General features: G+C 32.8%; 1 long non-coding RNA gene across 1 annotated transcript; it reads left to right on the forward strand.

Annotated features, from left to right (window-relative positions):
- Positions 1-619: 619 nt before the first annotated feature.
- On the forward strand, positions 620-2097 carry LOC131647950 (uncharacterized). Its single transcript, XR_009298003.1, has 2 exons — positions 620-1608; positions 1707-2097. It is a non-coding gene; the product is annotated as an uncharacterized LOC131647950 (long non-coding RNA).
- The last annotated feature ends 15552 nt before the right edge of the window (positions 2098-17649 follow it).

Genomic DNA, 17649 nt, shown 5'->3' on the forward strand with positions numbered 1-17649 from the left:
GCAATTAAGTTCTAATTAAATCCTAAACAAAAATCTAGCAAGATTAAAATTGTTTTTATGACATTTTCATCTAAAAGTTAGAACAAAACTATGTAACAAAACATTTAAATCCTAACAAAGAAAAGATTACATGTTTTTATATTTTTATCGTGCAAAAGCTAATCACACATAATTGTTTTTATAGCATTTTATTACAAAATTAGAGCTAAACTATGTAACAAAACAATTAAAATCTAACAAGAGAACATGTTTTTTTTTTATTATATTTTTTTATCATGCAAAAGTCTAACAAATGTAATTGTTTTTGCTAAAAAAAAATAATAGAAAGCAAACTAGTTAAAAAAAAATCTAATTTAAAAAAATAAACGCAACAGAGGAGGTTCATGTGAAATCAGGTGGTGCTGGCAAGGTAAGGGCGCTAGGCCCAAGGTAAAGCCCAAGGACAGTTTTTTTTGTCACGGTTTTTGGCACAAAAGAGAACATGATTGGGCTCAGTGGGGGTAAAGTAAATGTAAGCATTTCGGTTTTGGCCCAGTGCATTGTTGATCCAATGCTATTCAGACTTTTTTTAATTCATTTTCAAGTTAAAGATTCAATTAATACTGTTAATGAACTCTAATTAAAATCAATTAATCACATTATGGACATTTAAACCACATCATTATCAAAAACAAGAAAATAAGAAAGAGATTAGGGTTGTGTTTACGTGAGATGCTCACGTTCTTCTTCTTCTCTCGTCTGGACTCGACGGCGCGGCGGTGGAACCATCTCCGGCGAGATCTTTCAATTCGTCATCATAATAAGAAGCAAACACATCCTCCTTCGATCTCATCCTTCACCTCTCAACTCTTTCTTCTTCTCATGAACAGCGGCGGCCGGTGGATCTTCCTTCTCCGATTCTCACTCACCACGACGGCGGCTCTCTCAGCAAGCTCTCTTTTCCGGTCTCGATCTCTTAAGCCTTCGCTCTCTTTTCCGGTCTCGATCTCTTAAGCCTTCGCTCTCTTTTCCGGTCTTCTCTTTTCAGGATGAAGAGGAGAATTGAAAGGTTCTGTATGATTGAAGATGGCGATTGATGATTGATGATGATTGGAGTTTATGTGTGATGCGTCGTAGTGTGGTCGCTGTTGTTGAAGTTGAAGGCGGTGAAGATGAAGCGCGAAGGTTTGCGAGGTAGTGCGGTGACGATCTTGCAGAGCAATTGAGAATCGAACATGTGAAGATGAAGATTGGTTCGAGATTGATTATTCAGAGATGGTGAAGAACGATCGATGTTGGAAAAGTTTGTTACCGATGAAGATTCCAGATGATTCAGAGAGAGTTTGTTGCGTTTTTTTAGAAGTTTTTAGAGAGTTTTCTGTGAATTGAAGTTGTTGGTGAATCGGTGAATGAAGGTTGGAGAGAAAGATTGAAGGTTCGAAGGAGAAAGATGGTTGAAGAATGTGTGAATTCAGAGAAAGGCTTGGAGATTGAAGATTGTGGAGAAAAGTTTGTTACAGGTTTCTGTTGCGTTAGAGAGAGTTCAAGATTGGGAGAGGGTTCGTGCAGAAGATTACCTACCCTTTGTTATGAGTTTGTTCTCTCTTCTCTCGTTGCAATTCTCTCTTGGTGAACTGTTATCTCCTTTTTCTTCTTTTTGTTTTTTTTATTCTGTTATCAATTTCTGCCCCGCCTTTAGTGAATTGATGCCGTTTTTTAACTTGCAGGATTTCGGTTCGTTTTTTATCTACTTCAATTCTCGGTTTTTTCTTCTGTTGGAATTACCGAACCTACTTCAATTCTCGGTTTTTTCTTCTGTTGGAATTACCAAACCGATTTTCTTTTGCTCAGTCATCACGGTTTGAATGAATGCAGGATTGAGGTGCAGCTGCGGTTTATTTTGGTTTCGGAAGCAGCTTGAAGATTAGAGATTATGATAGTTCGCTTGTGATCGAAACCGTTTCGCTTTCTTTTTGTGTACATGCCCTTTTTTTTTCAAATTGAATTTGGAATGTATGGTCTTTTGTTATATCTGCAATGTAATGGATATTTGAATGAACATGTAATGTTGAATGATGAATCTATGAACTTGTGCTTCAATGGTTTTTTTTCATTACATTTCTCTTGAACTTCCAAATTCTCTTGACAAACATAACATTTGTATGGTCTTGAATGGATACAGTGAATAGTGAAGAATTTGATATTGAATGAGGAACGAAATTTTCGGATGGACCATTGTAGTGAATCTTGAGTGAGTCTTGTTGAATAAAGCATGAACATGGCTCGTGAATGAAAATTAACCGATGATTTTGCAACGCCAATATTCGTTCCTTGAATTCAAACTCAATCATGAATGAAATACTTGCATCTTAAGTAGCCTTGATAAATGTTGGAACAAAAATTGTAACAATGGAACCAATTGAATCAATTTTCTTGGACAACCTAAATGCTTAAGCATTTACTTTGAACTCACTCATCTTGCGTCATTAAGAAACTCTTTTTAATTTTCTCTTGATTTTGAGAGACGAAATAAACGTCCTTGATAACTTATAGCACAAAAAAAGAGGGCAGGAGTAGGTGTTGTACAACACTCATGTAGCATGAAAAAAAGATTACATAAAATTTTTCAACCAAAACTTAATTTTTTTTAAAAAATGAACGGTTTTTTAAAAAAATTAATTAGAAATTATTTTAACATGCCAATGAATAGAAATTTGGATAATTAGAATAGAAACTATAATAATATTAATTGATTTTATACAAAAATAATTTATGAATAAAATAATTTTATTAATAATTTTGATTTATATATGATTTATATATGATCTCAAGAAACAACAATACAGATGTATTCTCTTTGGCTTATGATCTCATAAATTTTTTATGAGTTTTTTTTTTCTTTTGATTTCATAGATTTGACAATTAATTACTAACTAAATGCAGATCCAAATTGATTCAATAATTCATTTTCAAGATCACAACTTTTTTTAAAATACATTCTGATTTTTAAGATTACTACTTGCAATTTCAGCACATGTTCTTCTTCTACTCCTATCAATACTCATTTATAGCTTTAAAATCTTTTTCTTCTCTTATTCAAATTTTTTAAGTAAACATTTGGAAATTATGGTATGTATTTAATTTGAATGGTGTGAATTTGATATGTATTTAAGGAGAATAGTTTAAAGTGTAAAAGAATTACTATTTTTTAAAATCATAACTATTTGTGTTTTTTTAAGGACAAAATATATTTGATGAATTTTTTATTTTTTTTCAATTTATTTTTTTCTGATTATATTTTTGTTGAATTTGTTTTTATATGAAATGTCTATATTTTTTTAGAAATAGTTTTAATTATTTCAAGTAAGTATATAATTAGATGAAAAAATTATGTATCAGAATGAAATTTTCTTGCTATTTTTTTGAATTTTTTACTATACAATATAATTTTCTCTTCTTTCTATGGTGTGTAGTGTTTATTGATGATGGAAGTGTTAGGTGAAGAAGTGAAATCAAATTTGACAATTCTCTGACAATAATTGTATTTCCTCCTTTCAATTTAATATTTAATTTCATGTGTAGTACTTTGAAAACTTTCCACACATAGACTGTCAATTTCTCCCTTTCAATTTAATATTTAATTTCATGTGTAGTACTTTGAAAACTTTCCACACATAGACTGTCAAACTACACTGCTATAACTAGGCTGTATCTACTACTGCACTACTTTTTCCAGCTTTTCAAAAGGGATAATAAATACCTATTTACAATAATATCTAAGATAAACTATATTATTGTATATGATTCCCTTGCTATTTCTTAAATAAATATGCTTCGCTTGCTATTACTACAGGCACATAAATTTAAATTTAAAAACTTTTGTTTTATATTTAATTTTAATTAATAATTTTAATTCTTAATTAATTAGAGGAGTAAAGTCTTTTCTATGACAGAAAAACATATTAACTAATAAAAAATAATTACATTTATCAATTTTATTTTATTATAATTAATTAATTTATGATTATTATAATGACGTATATTGGACCGTTGAAACACTAAAAATTTATTAATAGCAAATGTAACATTTTGCCTTTCAACATATACTGCATCATATGGATAATTTATGTATAATGCATTACCTACTTTTGTCTTCTAAATTTAACTAAATTAAATATAACTCTCACATGTTTTTTTATAATATTAAAACAATACTATAAATACTCAATTTTAAAGAAAAAAATAATATATAGTATGATTGTACAAATACTAAGTGTGATTGGACAATTCTATATGAACCAAAAAGAAAATATAATATTTCATGATAAAGATGATAATGATGACTAAAGACAAATGACAGAATTGTAGGCAGAACTAGTCATAGACTCATAAATACAAAAGTGACTAAAGTAGCATTTTTTTCTCACTCCATATATCGTGCAAGGATATGAACCAGATTCTACCAATGGAGCATGCAAAGATATTACACCTTTCATTTACCTTTTAAGTACAACTTTCTCTAACCTCATACTCAACCTTTTTTTTTTTTTGAATCAAGGGATATATTATTAATTCAAAAAACAGTCTAATTACAAGGTGATCCAAGATCCAACCATCCAAAATAACCACCAATACAAGTTAACACATTAAGGTAGCTATTTGCTTTCTTAATTGGGGTGAATACCACCCTCTATATATCACTTTCTCTATGATTCTATTAGCAATATCTCCTCATACTCAACCTTTCTAATCAAAATATTTTAATTAATTAAATTCAAATATTTCTATTACTTTACCTTCTACAATTTATGAGGGAAATAATTAAAAGATTTGTTTTAATACTTAAAAAAATTTACTTGACCTTTTACAATTAATGATTGTTTTTAAATTTTTTATTATTCATTATCATAATAGTTATTTAATGAGTTTGGTAGTAAGTGATTATAAGGCCGATAATTTTTGTGAAAGAATAAACTTAGCCTACATTCTCATTTAAGTAAATAATTTTATAACAGATCATTTCTAATAAATATTTTTTACAATTTTGGATTTTAAAAAGAAAATAATATATAAGAAAATTTATGCTTCTAAAATGAAATTAATAATATTTTTTAAGTTAGTTTTAGTGTATAAAATGTGATAAAAAATAAGATTATATTTTACTGAACCTTTTGTATACGGAAATATGAAGTTATTGATCAAAATATTGATTATTAACGGGACATAAAGTTACTGATCAAAATATTAATTATTAACGGGACATGAAGTTATTGATCAAAATATTTTTTTAGATACACGGAGACATGAAGTTATTGATCAAACTAATATTTGTACACGAGAACATGAAGTTATTGATCAAAATTTGATTATTAACGGGACATGAAGTTACTGATCAAAATATTTTTTTACTAATTATACATTCAATTATTATTTTTTCACGGGTAACCAAATATTTTTGTATTAAAAAATATACATCTAAAACAAATGCGCGTCCCGTACCAGAACCCGTGCGGACGCACGAGTTTGTTACTAGTTAATTAATGAATGATCTATTTGAAATAAAATGATGTTCTAAAACAATGATACATTTTAATTTTTAACATATTTTTTCAATTTTACTCTTTAATTAATTAAAATTTCACCATTTTCAATACATGATAAAGATATTATGGTAAAAATAATATTCTCTTTCTTATTTTTATACACTTTTTTAATCGGTGTGAAATGATATGCTGGGTCACTCATCATGGAACGGAGGAAGTGAATATTGGTTTAGTTTAAAATTTGATTTTAATTTTGAGATGTTTTAGTTTAATTATAATTATAATTATAATTATATTATTTTTACATTTTTTGAGTATTAGTCTCGTTATTTTAAAATCTAAAATTTTTATCCCTTAATTTCAAACTTTTTTTTTTGGATTTGAGGTTAAAATGTTAAATTTTAATGATATAGCATTTTTTATTATTTTAACTTGATAATTTATACTTAATTTATTGGGTTAATACCTATTTTTATCCCTGCCATATTGGGTTGGTTTGAAAAAACCCCTGCCAAAAAAAAAAGTTGCCAGAATTCCCCTAACATTTGAAGATTCTCTCATTTTAAACCTTGTAAAAATTTGTTTTTAAAACCAACCTTGCCATTTGAAGATTCGGTCATTTTAAACCCTCTGGAATATGACGGGCAAGGTTGGTTTTACTAAAAAAAATAAAAATTTACAGGGTTCAAAATGATATAATCCTTCAAGTGGCAAGGTTGGTTTTAAAAGTAAAAATTTTACAAGGTTTAAAACGAGAGAATCTTCAATTGTTAGGGAAATTCTTGCAACTTTTTTTTTGGCAGGGGATTTTTCAAACCAGCCCCATATGGCAGGGGTGAAAATAGGTATTAACCCTAATATTTTAGGGTTAATAGTTATTTACCCCCCTGTCATATGGGGCCTTTAAGAAAAACCCCCGGTAAAAAAAAGTCACATGGATGACCCTAAAATTTGGAAAAAGTCACTCTTAAAACCTTTCCTAGGCCAAGTCACCCTAAATGCTTATGTGTCAATGTTTTTATGATTTTTCCATTTTTTTTAAATGCCACATGTGTTTAGTCAGTTTTGCTTGGACATTTTTACCCTCACATCATGTTTGAATCAAAACCTAATCCCAAAAAGCTATTCACTTACCTTTCCTTCCCCTCATCGTTGTTCAATCTAAACCCTAAATCTACCTAACCCAGTTTCTTGATAATGCATAATTCAGATTTAATAGATTAACTTAAACTCAATTATGCAAAATGGAAAAAGGATTAGGGATTTAGGATGACAAGTATCACGTTCTTCCTTTTTGCAATGAATGGCACCGAATTCATCTTCATCAACTCACGACGCAGCGATAGTCTTCCCCCCCAGCGCGACGGCACAAACTTCTACTCCTCACTGACTCTGATTCGAAATGCGGCCACCGTAACCGTGACGGTCTCATCCCTCCTCTTCCAATCCTACTTGTTCATCTCTCTTCAGTCCAATCATCTCAGTTCTGATTTGAACCAAATACGAAACAAAACCTCAGGTATTTTCACCTTTTCCTCCTCTTGCGATCTGTTGATCATCTTCGTTCTGTTCGGCATAATTTGGTTGAGCTGAGAAAGCTTGAGGATGATAACAGAGCGAGCAGAGTTGTGAATCTCTGCATCTTCAATTTTTTTCTAATTTTGTCAGTTATAGCTTGCAGAGAAGGTGTTTGATGTTTGGTCTTTGGAGTGTGCTTCGAAATGAAGCAAGTGCTGAGGGTGTGCTTAGGAGAAAATGGTGATTTTCATGGAATGTGTAATGAAGAAGAATGTGGTATTATGTTTTTTGTGTGGTTGTTAATTTTGCAGTAAGGGTGGTTTGCTGGTGTTTGCGAGGTGTGGTGGTGGCTCATGATTGAAAGAGAAACAAACTGTTATGGTTTATGTTTGGAGGTGGAAAAGGTGGTATTTGAGTTTGTGAGATGATGCTGGTTGTTTTGAGGTGAAGAAATGGTGGTTTCACCGTTCTGTTGTAATGAGGGAAAAAATGTCCAAACAAAACTGACCAAACACATGTGGCATTTAAAAAAATGGAAAAATCAGAAAAACATTGACACATCAGCATTTTGGGTGACTTGGCATGGAAAAGGTTTTAAGAGTGACTTTTTCCAAATTTTAGGGTCATCCATGTGACTTTTTTTTACAGGGGGTTTTCGTAAAGGCCCTATATGGCAGGGGGTAAATAACTATTAACTCTTTAGTTTATTAATAATATAAATTATTATATTTATAAAAAATTAAGATAATATTTAAAAAAATTATATATAAAAGTTGTTAAGTTTTGGAGTCAAAACTTCGGATAATTTAGTCATTTTCATATTATTAAATTATTTTGTAAAGAGTTGTGTTATTTAATATGAAACAATTTGAAGAGGAAAACAAGAATACACGATTTTAATTTTTTTTAATAGAAATCATGAGATTGTGGTGATAATGAATGATTGGGGAATTTATTCTCACATTTTTTGTTTTCATATGCATTTTCCTTTTGTAAATGATAATTTTTCCACTAAATAGCTAAAATAAATCTAACTTTTGTCTCACTAACTATTTAAACTATATTTTTTATTAATTCATTTTAGGTAAATTTATAAGTTCACTTTTGTATTCACATTAAAGCATCATCTCTTTCTTTAGCTATATATATCATATAAGAAAGTTAGTTGTTCTTGAAATACCAATAATGTCCTTTTTCCAATTCCTCTTCATTTAGACTGTCCACGTGGACAGTCTCTCTTTGCAGCAACTTGCCTTCTCTTTTCAAAGAGACTTTACTTCACTTCTCTATTTTTCTTGCAACTATGTAATAGCTTTCTGCTTCTCTTTTTCCGAAAAATTTTATTCACCTTTTCACTCAAAGAACTCTTTTTGCCTCAACCTTTCCAATCAACTCTTTTTGGCTCAACTTTTCAGGATGGCTTGCAAATAGGGTTTTGCTCCAATGAAACGGTGGTACGACCTCTTTCTCCAATGAAACAACACCGGTTGTTGGTTGAAAGGTTTGTTGCTGAGTTTGCGATGATGTTTATGATGTTGATGGTGACGGTGAACACGTTTGTTGATGATATCGTGATGTTGATTCTGAATCGTTGATGGTTGTTGTTGAAGGTTACGGTTGTGAAAATTGATGATGATGTTGGTGACGCTGAAAGTTATAGAAAATCAGAGAGATCTTTCTTTGTTTATCATATTTTGAGTTCTATAATCTCTCTTCTTCTCTCAATATTTTTCTGAAGGGTTTGTGTAAAAAATGAGGATGATGATAATGAAATAGGGTTTCATGAATGTTAGTTTTTTGTATTTTCGTGAACTGCGTTCTTTTTCTTTCTTCTCATTGTTTTCAGAAAATTTGTATTGATGAGGATGATGATGATGGAATTTTAGGGTTTTGGTTATGTATTTTGCGGATGGGTTATGCAGATGGTGAACAGTAGTCTCCTCTTTGGGAACTGTGCATTGAATCTTTTTATGTGGACAGATTTAGGGTTTTCTGTTACTGTTAGCAGGCCTGGGGAAATTTTGTATTGGGATCTACTAATGTTTCATTCTGATCTTGTGTGAATCGAAATCCCTTGGTACTTAACCGTAACTGTGATTTTATTGTTGATTTGCTGCAGTGAAAAAATGTGACTCAACTGTTAACTTATTCTTTTTCTCTTTACTGTGAACCAAAGTTTATTTGTGATTTGTAGTAAAGATTAGGCCCATGATTATTCTGTGAAACTGTATAAGGCCTTTAACTCGCCAATATATGATTTGAATCATTCCCCTTAAAAATTCTGATTCCTTCACATAAACCCTAATGATGAATTATGAATCTTCTATTGTTGTTGTTAGAAGAGCTTATACTTCATGGTTTATGGATGGTATAATATAATCTTTACAATAATTCTTGATTTCTCATCAAGTAATTAGTTATTCACCATTGATTTTTTATTAAAAATGTGTTTTTTTCTGTTGATGATTTTCAATTTTTCATGTTATTGATCAAAATGGGAAAAAGTGTCTTCAAGAAGATGTTGCTGAAAGAATTCAACAGGTAATAGATCTATGTGTAATACTAATCTGATATTAGTTTTTGGTTTGAAATTTGTTATGATTGTAATTTGAGAGTGGAAATTCTCGGTCGGCAATTGCGGATGCAATACGACCAGAATTGCGTTTGCATCCGCATCGGCCACATTTTCTTATAGTTACCTTAATTTAAGATTTGCAATTTAAACCCATGATACTTTTTGCTTTGCCTTTCACCAGCTGGAACCTCTGGGATCGGACGTGGGATGCCATGTATATAATCATATTGGCGTAGACACCTCTCAGGAAAGTGTCTAGCCACATGGCTCTCCCATCTGACATATCCTGAATAAAAAGTAGATACATCAAAAGGACGATGAGGACGGTGAGCTGTATACGGTGTTCAGATGACAACATCCAAGGTCAAAGCATCCAGCCTCCGCCTGTACTCTATCAACCCTCCTGGAATGGCTTGTTTGGCCTTCCACCTTTTCGCACATGGGTCAGTAGCCATAACAAGTTGGATCTTCCGCTCATAGATGTGAGGGAAGTGCTTGTAGATCCAACACTGCATAAATAAAATCCATTAAATAAATTCACCCAAATAAATAAACACAAAACCATCTAATAAATTATAATATATATGTAACAAGCTCAGGTAACCAGCAAGCTGTCTGGTGTTAGGACGAGATGCAACATCAAGTGTCGTGTACAACATCGTGAATGCCGCCACTCTCCAAGCCCAACATGGGGTGTCAAGGGCGCTGAATAGAGAAAGGTATCAAACATTTATATAAACTCCAAACTTGTCCGCAAAGAGAGTACATGCAACTAGATGTAGCATGTATGCCCTAGCGGCATCCTGATACCTCTCTGCATCCACAAGCACCTGATAAGTAGTCCTCAACCAAGACATCCTAATGTAAAAGCCCCGAGTCTCACCAAACTCACGTAGCACATCCACCTCGTTAACCTCCCAAGCATCCATTACCCAAGTGCACCGCCGTCGCCTGGTCCCTATAAACTGGTGTTAAAAATGTACCAGCAATCAGAATGTGAAATAGGGCATCCACATCATTTAAAGTCACTGTCATCTCATCAAATGAAAGATGGAAGGATGATGTCTCCGAGTGCCACCTCTCAACAAAATCTGATAACAAGGAGGCGTCCAACATCGTCAAGGAGAATCCAGCAAAGTCCATCAGATGGAAATCCTCAACTATCCTCCTCACCTGCTCAGGCATCAGACCCTCGAGGAAGTTCTTCAACTTAGTCCTGTGAGAAGCAGCCTTCAACACTAGACGATGTTGTAACAAAATAATATAATTAAAACAATTAGTATACATTGAATCGCGTAATAAACATAAAAATTAAGCATTTAAACGAGACCAATATTACATACCTCACCTTGCCTTATCCTATAAGCGACATGGTCAGCGTATCCCGTCAACACTGACCTGTCAGAAGGTCCTCTAGGGAAACCTCCATCGGTGTGTTCTTATGGCTCCGTAGATGCACGAGTGATGGTGTCTGTATCCTGAACTATTTGATCCTGAACCAGCCCTCTGTTTTCGGTTAGAACTGACCGGAGGAAGGCGTCCAGCACGTAGCTCTGAGGCATGCGCCTCATCAGCAACTCGAGCAACCGCACCGGCTATATCGATGGTCAATCCCGCAATGGAATCGTCCCTGCCTCTGGTCCTCACTTCAAAATTTAAAAATATAAGAAAAATAGCTTCTTTTTTTTTAAATTGAAATACCGAAAATTTCAAAATTTCCGGTATGATAATAGGTACCAGAAATTTCAAAATTTCCGATAATATTGATAAATGATAATACTGGGAATTTTAAAATTTCTGGTACAAAAATACCAATTTTTTTGAAATTCTCAATAGCAAATACCGGAAAATTTAAAGTTTCTGATACAATATACAGGAAATTTCACAAAATATACCGTAAATCTTACTTGTTTTCGCCAAATTTCTGGTACGCCTTCGAAATTTTCGGTATTGTTAGAGAATTTGAAAAATTCGGTTCTTCCCATAAATTTGTGAAAATGTAGTAATGAAAATTGGTTGGACAATTTGATCTTTTTATAGATTTTAGGGGATGACATGTATAATTGGGGGTGGAAAATAAATTTCATTTGTTTTGAAGTGATTGTGTTAAGGAAAAAACTATGCCCTCAATTTTGTGTTTCATAATTATTTCAAAGAGTGTTAAGTATGTGATTTTGGGATTTGAGCTACTAAGTTAAGAAATACATAAAAAAAATAAAGACATAAAGATTAATTGATAAAAAAATGTAAAAATATTATTAGTCTTTTAGTATATTTATGTTATAGAATGTTAATATCATTAGTCTTTTAATTTATGAATAATTCTTGAATTTAATGGATATGCATTTTACACGGTTATTCAATAAAAAATCATCAATCTACCATGTTATTAACTTTTTTTTTCAAATAAAAAGTGATTTAGTTGAATACATAATTGTGATTGATTTCACTTTAAAATTATTTTATACTTACAGTGTATCACCCATTTTCTCATAATTATTTAAAAATATTTATAATAGTTTTAAAAATCATTTTTATAAATATAAAAAAAAATCAATTTTTTAAAGCTAAAACAAACGGCCCTATAATGTTTTCCTCAAATGAAAGCGTATGATAAAGTTTCTTGGGATTTTCTTCGTTACTTGTTGATTAAAATAGGGTTTGGAGATAAATGGCGGAAGTGGATGGAGTTATTAATTTTCAAAAGTAACATGTCGATGGTGATTAATACTAGTTCAACAAAGGAATTCGTCGTCAAGAGGGGTTTAAGACAAGGGGATTCATTATCACCTTTTCTTTTTATTTTAGTGGCGGAAGCTCTTGCAAGGTTGGTTAGAAAATCCATGGAGATAGGTGAATTTGAGAAGTTCGTAATTAATCGGAGTTGTTGCATGGATATCCTTCAATTTGTGGATGACACTTTGTTGGTCGGAGAGGGGACGTGGAAGCATGTTAAGGCGATTAAGATTGTTTTGAGAGCTTTTGAGTTGGTTTCGGGTCTCGGTATTAATTTTCATAAAAGCAAGTTGATTGGAATTAATGTGTCGCCTAATTTTTTAGAAGCCGACGCTTTCTATCTTTCTTACAAAATTGAAGAAAGTAACTTCTTGTTTCTTGGCATCCATACTGGGCTTAATCCAAAGAAGGTCTCATCTTGGTCTCCGCTTATGGAAAAGATGAAAAAGTGCTTGGCGGGTGGAAGAATCGCTTTCTCAATCTTGGAGGTAGAATCACTCTTTTGAAGTCTATTTTGTGTTCTCTTTCTATCTTCACCTTGTCTTTCTACAAGATGCCGATTAAGGTAGTCAAAGAATTTACTAAGATGCAAAGTAATTTCTTATGGGGAGGGGTGGCGGAAAAAAGGAAAATACATTGGATTAGTTTGAAAGTAGTGACATTACCTTATTTGAAGGGGGGCTTGGCTATTAAGAATATTTCCGACTTTAATCTAGCTCTTTTAAACAAGTGGAGGTGGAAGATTATTAATGACTCTAATTCTTTGTGGTATGAGATTTTGAAGGCCCGGTACAGTGATTTATCCATGAATGTTCTTTGCGGAGGTGATTCTCACATTCGTGCTTCTTCATCTTTTTGGTGGCGTGATATTTTAAAGGTCGGTTTCCTTCCTTCTTCTTCATCTTCCTCTTCTCTGGATCCTTTGGTTTCTAATTGTTGTTTTAAAGTGGGAAATGGTTTCAACATACCGTTTTGAGAGGTTTCTTGGTTTTTTTGGACCAAAATAAACTTAATTCATTTCTAAAAGCAATTGTTGTTCAATACAAGGAGGAATAATATTAAACATACTACGCCTAGTCCAAGAATTGGCCGCCTTAGCAAGAGTATGAGCAACCGAATTCGCTTGGAGATTTATAAACTTAACCTCAAAGTTGGGAAAATGAACTAACAAATTCATAATAAACCCAATAAGGAAACTAATTTCAGAGCTACCAAAATGATTTATTTGAATAGCTTAGACCACCCGTTGAGAATCACTTTCGAAAATCACATTATTGAGTAGCAAAGCTATAGCTGCATAAATAGTCTCTTTTAAGGCTAAAGCTTCTGATTCAATGACGGAGAGAAAACCAATGATTTGTCGGTTAAACAATTGTGTTTTGATTGAGACTTTTCCGAAACTTTTTTTGGCTTCTTCTTTGAAAAAAGTTTCGGTGGCGGCCATGGGTGGTTGGTGTGGGAGTTTGGAAGTGGAGTGATTTAGGCATTTCGGGGATGGCGGTTGATGAGCCGGGTATTCTCATGGAGTACACGGCTTTGCGGGATATTTTGGAGTCTTTTGGGGGAATGCAAGAAGGGAAGAATTTTGTAGAGTGGTCTCTTGATACAGAGAAGGGGTTTACAATGTCGTCGTGTTATTCTCATTATGCTCAATTGCGTATTCCTTTCGGTCCTTATAATAGGTGCGATGAGGCTTTGGAATTGATTTGGAAGATGGAGGTTCCTTTTAGGATTAAAAGCTTCGGTTGGAGACTTTTTGTGAATAGGATTCCCACTAAAGATCTATTGGTGTATAGAGGTATTAACATAACTTCTTCTAATTTTAAGTGTATTTTTTGTGATATGCATTCGGAAGATAGGGATCATACTTTCTTCAAGTGCAATGTGATTAAGTTTGTTTGGAAAGAAATTGCTAAGTGGGTGGATTTTACGGGTTGAAACGTGGAAGAATGTATCCTGTTTTTTATGAAATGGCATTTGATAGGCCGTGTTAAAAGAATTAAAGAAGGCAAATTGGGGTGTTTTGGTTAGCCTCTTCTTGGATTATTTGGTTAACAAGAAATGATTTTTGCTTTAGGAATGAGGTTTGGAATGTTTAAAATATGATTTGAAATATTAAGATTTTGATATGGAGATGGTCTTCTTTTGGCGATATTGCTCATTCCAATTGTAGTTTTTACAATTTTAGCCATAATTCCCCTAACATTTGAAGATTCTCTCATTTTAAACCTTGTAAAAATTTGTTTTTAAAACCAACCTTGCCATTTGAAGATTCGGTCATTTTAAACCCTCTGGAATATGACGGGCAAGGTTGGTTTTACTAAAAAAAATAAAAATTTACAGGGTTCAAAATGATATAATCCTTCAAGTGGCAAGGTCGGTTTTAAAAGTAAAAATTTTACAAGGTTTAAAACGAGAGAATCTTCAATTGTTAGGGAAATTCTTGCAACTTTTTTTTGGCAGGGGATTTTTCAAACCAGCCCCATATGGCAGGGGTGAAAATAGGTATTAACCCTAATATTTTAGGGTTAATAGTTATTTACCCCCCTGTCATATGGGGCATTTAAGAAAAAACCCCGGTAAAAAAAAGTCACATGGATGACCCTAAAATTTGGAAAAAAGTCACTCTTAAAACCTTTCCCAGGTCAAGTCACCCTAAATGCTTATGTGTCAATGTTTTTATGATTTTTACATTTTTTTAAATGCCACATGTGTTTAGTCAGTTTTGCTTGGACATTTTTTACCCTCACCTCATGTTTGAATCAAAACCTAATCCCAAAAAGCTATTCACTTACCTTTCCTTCCCCTCATCGTTGTTCAATCTAAACCCTAAATCTACCTAACCCAGTTTCTTGATAATGCATAATTCAGATTTAATAGATTAACTTAAACTCAATTATGCAAAATGGAAAAAGGATTAGGGATTTAGGATGACAAGTATCACGTTCTTCCTCTTTGCAATGAATGGAACCGAATTCATCTTCATCAACTCACGACACAACGACAGTCTTCCCCCCCAGCGCGACGGCACAAACTTCTACTCCTCACTGACTCTGATTCGAAATGCGGCCACCGTAACCGTGACGGTCTCATCCCTCCTCTTCCAATCCTACTTGTTCATCTCTCTTCAGTCCTATCATCTCAGTTCTGATTTGAACCAAATACGAAACAAAACCTCAGGTATTTTCACCTTTTCCTCCTCTTGCGATCTGTTGTTCATCTTCGTTCTGTTCGGCATAACTTGGTTGAGCTGAGAAAGCTTGAGGATGAGAACAGAGCGAGCAGAGTTGTGAATCTCTGCATCTTCAAATTTTTTTTCTAATTTTGTCAGTTATAGCTTGCAGAGAAGGTGTTTGATGTTTGGTCTTTGGAGTGTGCTTCGAAATGAAGCGAGTGCTGAGGGTGTGCTTAGGAGAAAATGGTGATTTTCATGGAATGTGTAATGAAGAAGAATGTGGTATTATGTTTTTTGTGTGGTTGTTAATTTTGCAGTAAGGGTGGTTTGCTGGTGTTTGAGAGGTGTGGTGTTGGCTCATGATTGAAAGAGAAACAAACTGTTATGGTTTATGTTTGGAGGTGGAAAAGGTGGTATTTGAGTTTGTGAGATGATGCTGGTTGTTTTGAGGTGAAGAAATGGTGGTTTCACCGTTCTGTTGTAATGAGGGAAAAAATGTCCAAACAAAACTGACCAAACACATGTGGCATTTAAAAAAATGGAAAAATCAGAAAAACATTGACACATCAGCATTTTGGGTGACTTGGAATGGAAAAGGTTTTAAGAGTGACTTTTTCCAAATTTTAGGGTCATCCATGTGACTTTTTTTTACAGGGGGTTTTCGTAAAGGCCATATATGGCAGGGGGTAAATAACTATTAACTCTTTAGTTTATTAATAATATAAATTATTATATTTATAAAAATTTAAGATAATATTTAAAAAAATTATATACAAAAGTTGTTAAGTTTTGGAGTCAAAACTTCGGATAATTTAGTCATTTTCATATTATTAAATTATTTTGTAAAGAGTTGTGTTATTTAATATGAAACAATTTGAAGAGGAAAACAAGAATACACGATTTTAATTTTTTTAAATAGAAATCATGAGATTGTGGTGATAATGAATGATTGGAATTTATTCTCACATTTTTTGTTTTCATATGCATTTTCCTTTTGTAAATGATAATTTTTCCACTAAATAGCTAAAATAAATCTAACTTTTGTCTCACTAACTATTTAAACTATATTTTTTATTAATTCATTTTAGGTAAATTTATAAGTTCACTTTTGTATTCACATTAAAGCATCAGCTCTTTCTTTAGCTATATATATCATATAAGAAAGTTAGTTGTTCTTGAAATACCAATAATGTCCTTTTTCCAATTCCTCTTCATTTAGACTGTCCACGTGGACAGTCTCTCTTTGCAGCAACTTGCCTTCTCTTTTCAAAGAGACTTTACTTCACTTCTCTATTTTTCTTGCAACTATGTAATAGCTTTCTGCTTCTCTTTTTCCGAAAAATTTTATTCACCTTTTCACTCAAAGAACTCTTTTTGCCTCAACCTTTCCAATCAACTCTTTTTGGCTCAACTTTTCAGGATGGCTTGCAAATAGGGTTTTGCTCCAATGAAACGGTGGTACGACCTCTTTCTCCAATGAAACAACACCGGTTGTTGGTTGAAAGGTTTGTTGTTCGTTGAGGGTTTTTTGCTGAGTTTGCGATGATGTTTATGATGTTGATGGTGACGGTGAACATGTTTGTTGATGATATCGTGATGTTGATTCTGAATCGTTGATGGTTGTTGTTGAAGGTTACGGTCGTGAAAATTGATGATGATGTTGGTGACGCTGAAAGTTATAGAAAATCAGAGAGATCTTTCTTTGTTTATCATATTTTGAGTTCTATAATCTCTCTTCTTCTCTCAATATTTTTCTGAAGGGTTTGTGTAAAAAATGAGGATGATGATAATGAAATAGGGTTTCATGAATGTTAGTTTTTTGTATTTTCGTGAACTGCGTTCTTTTTCTTTCTTCTCATTGTTTTCAGAAAATTTGTATCGATGAGGATGATGATGATGGAATTTTAGGGTTTTGGTTATGTATTTTGCGGATGGGTTATGCAGATGGTGAACAGTAGTCTCCTCTTTGGGAACTGTGCATTGAATCTTTTTATGTGGACAGATTTAGGGTTTTCTGTTACTGTTAGCAGGCCTGAGGAAATTTTGTATTGGGATCTACTAATGTTTCATTCTGATCTTGTGTGAATCGAAATCCCTTGGTACTTAACCGTAACTGTGATTTT

This window comes from Vicia villosa, linkage group LG2 (assembly GCF_029867415.1).
Source record: "Vicia villosa cultivar HV-30 ecotype Madison, WI linkage group LG2, Vvil1.0, whole genome shotgun sequence".
In the NCBI taxonomy this organism is placed as follows: domain Eukaryota; kingdom Viridiplantae; phylum Streptophyta; class Magnoliopsida; order Fabales; family Fabaceae; genus Vicia; species Vicia villosa.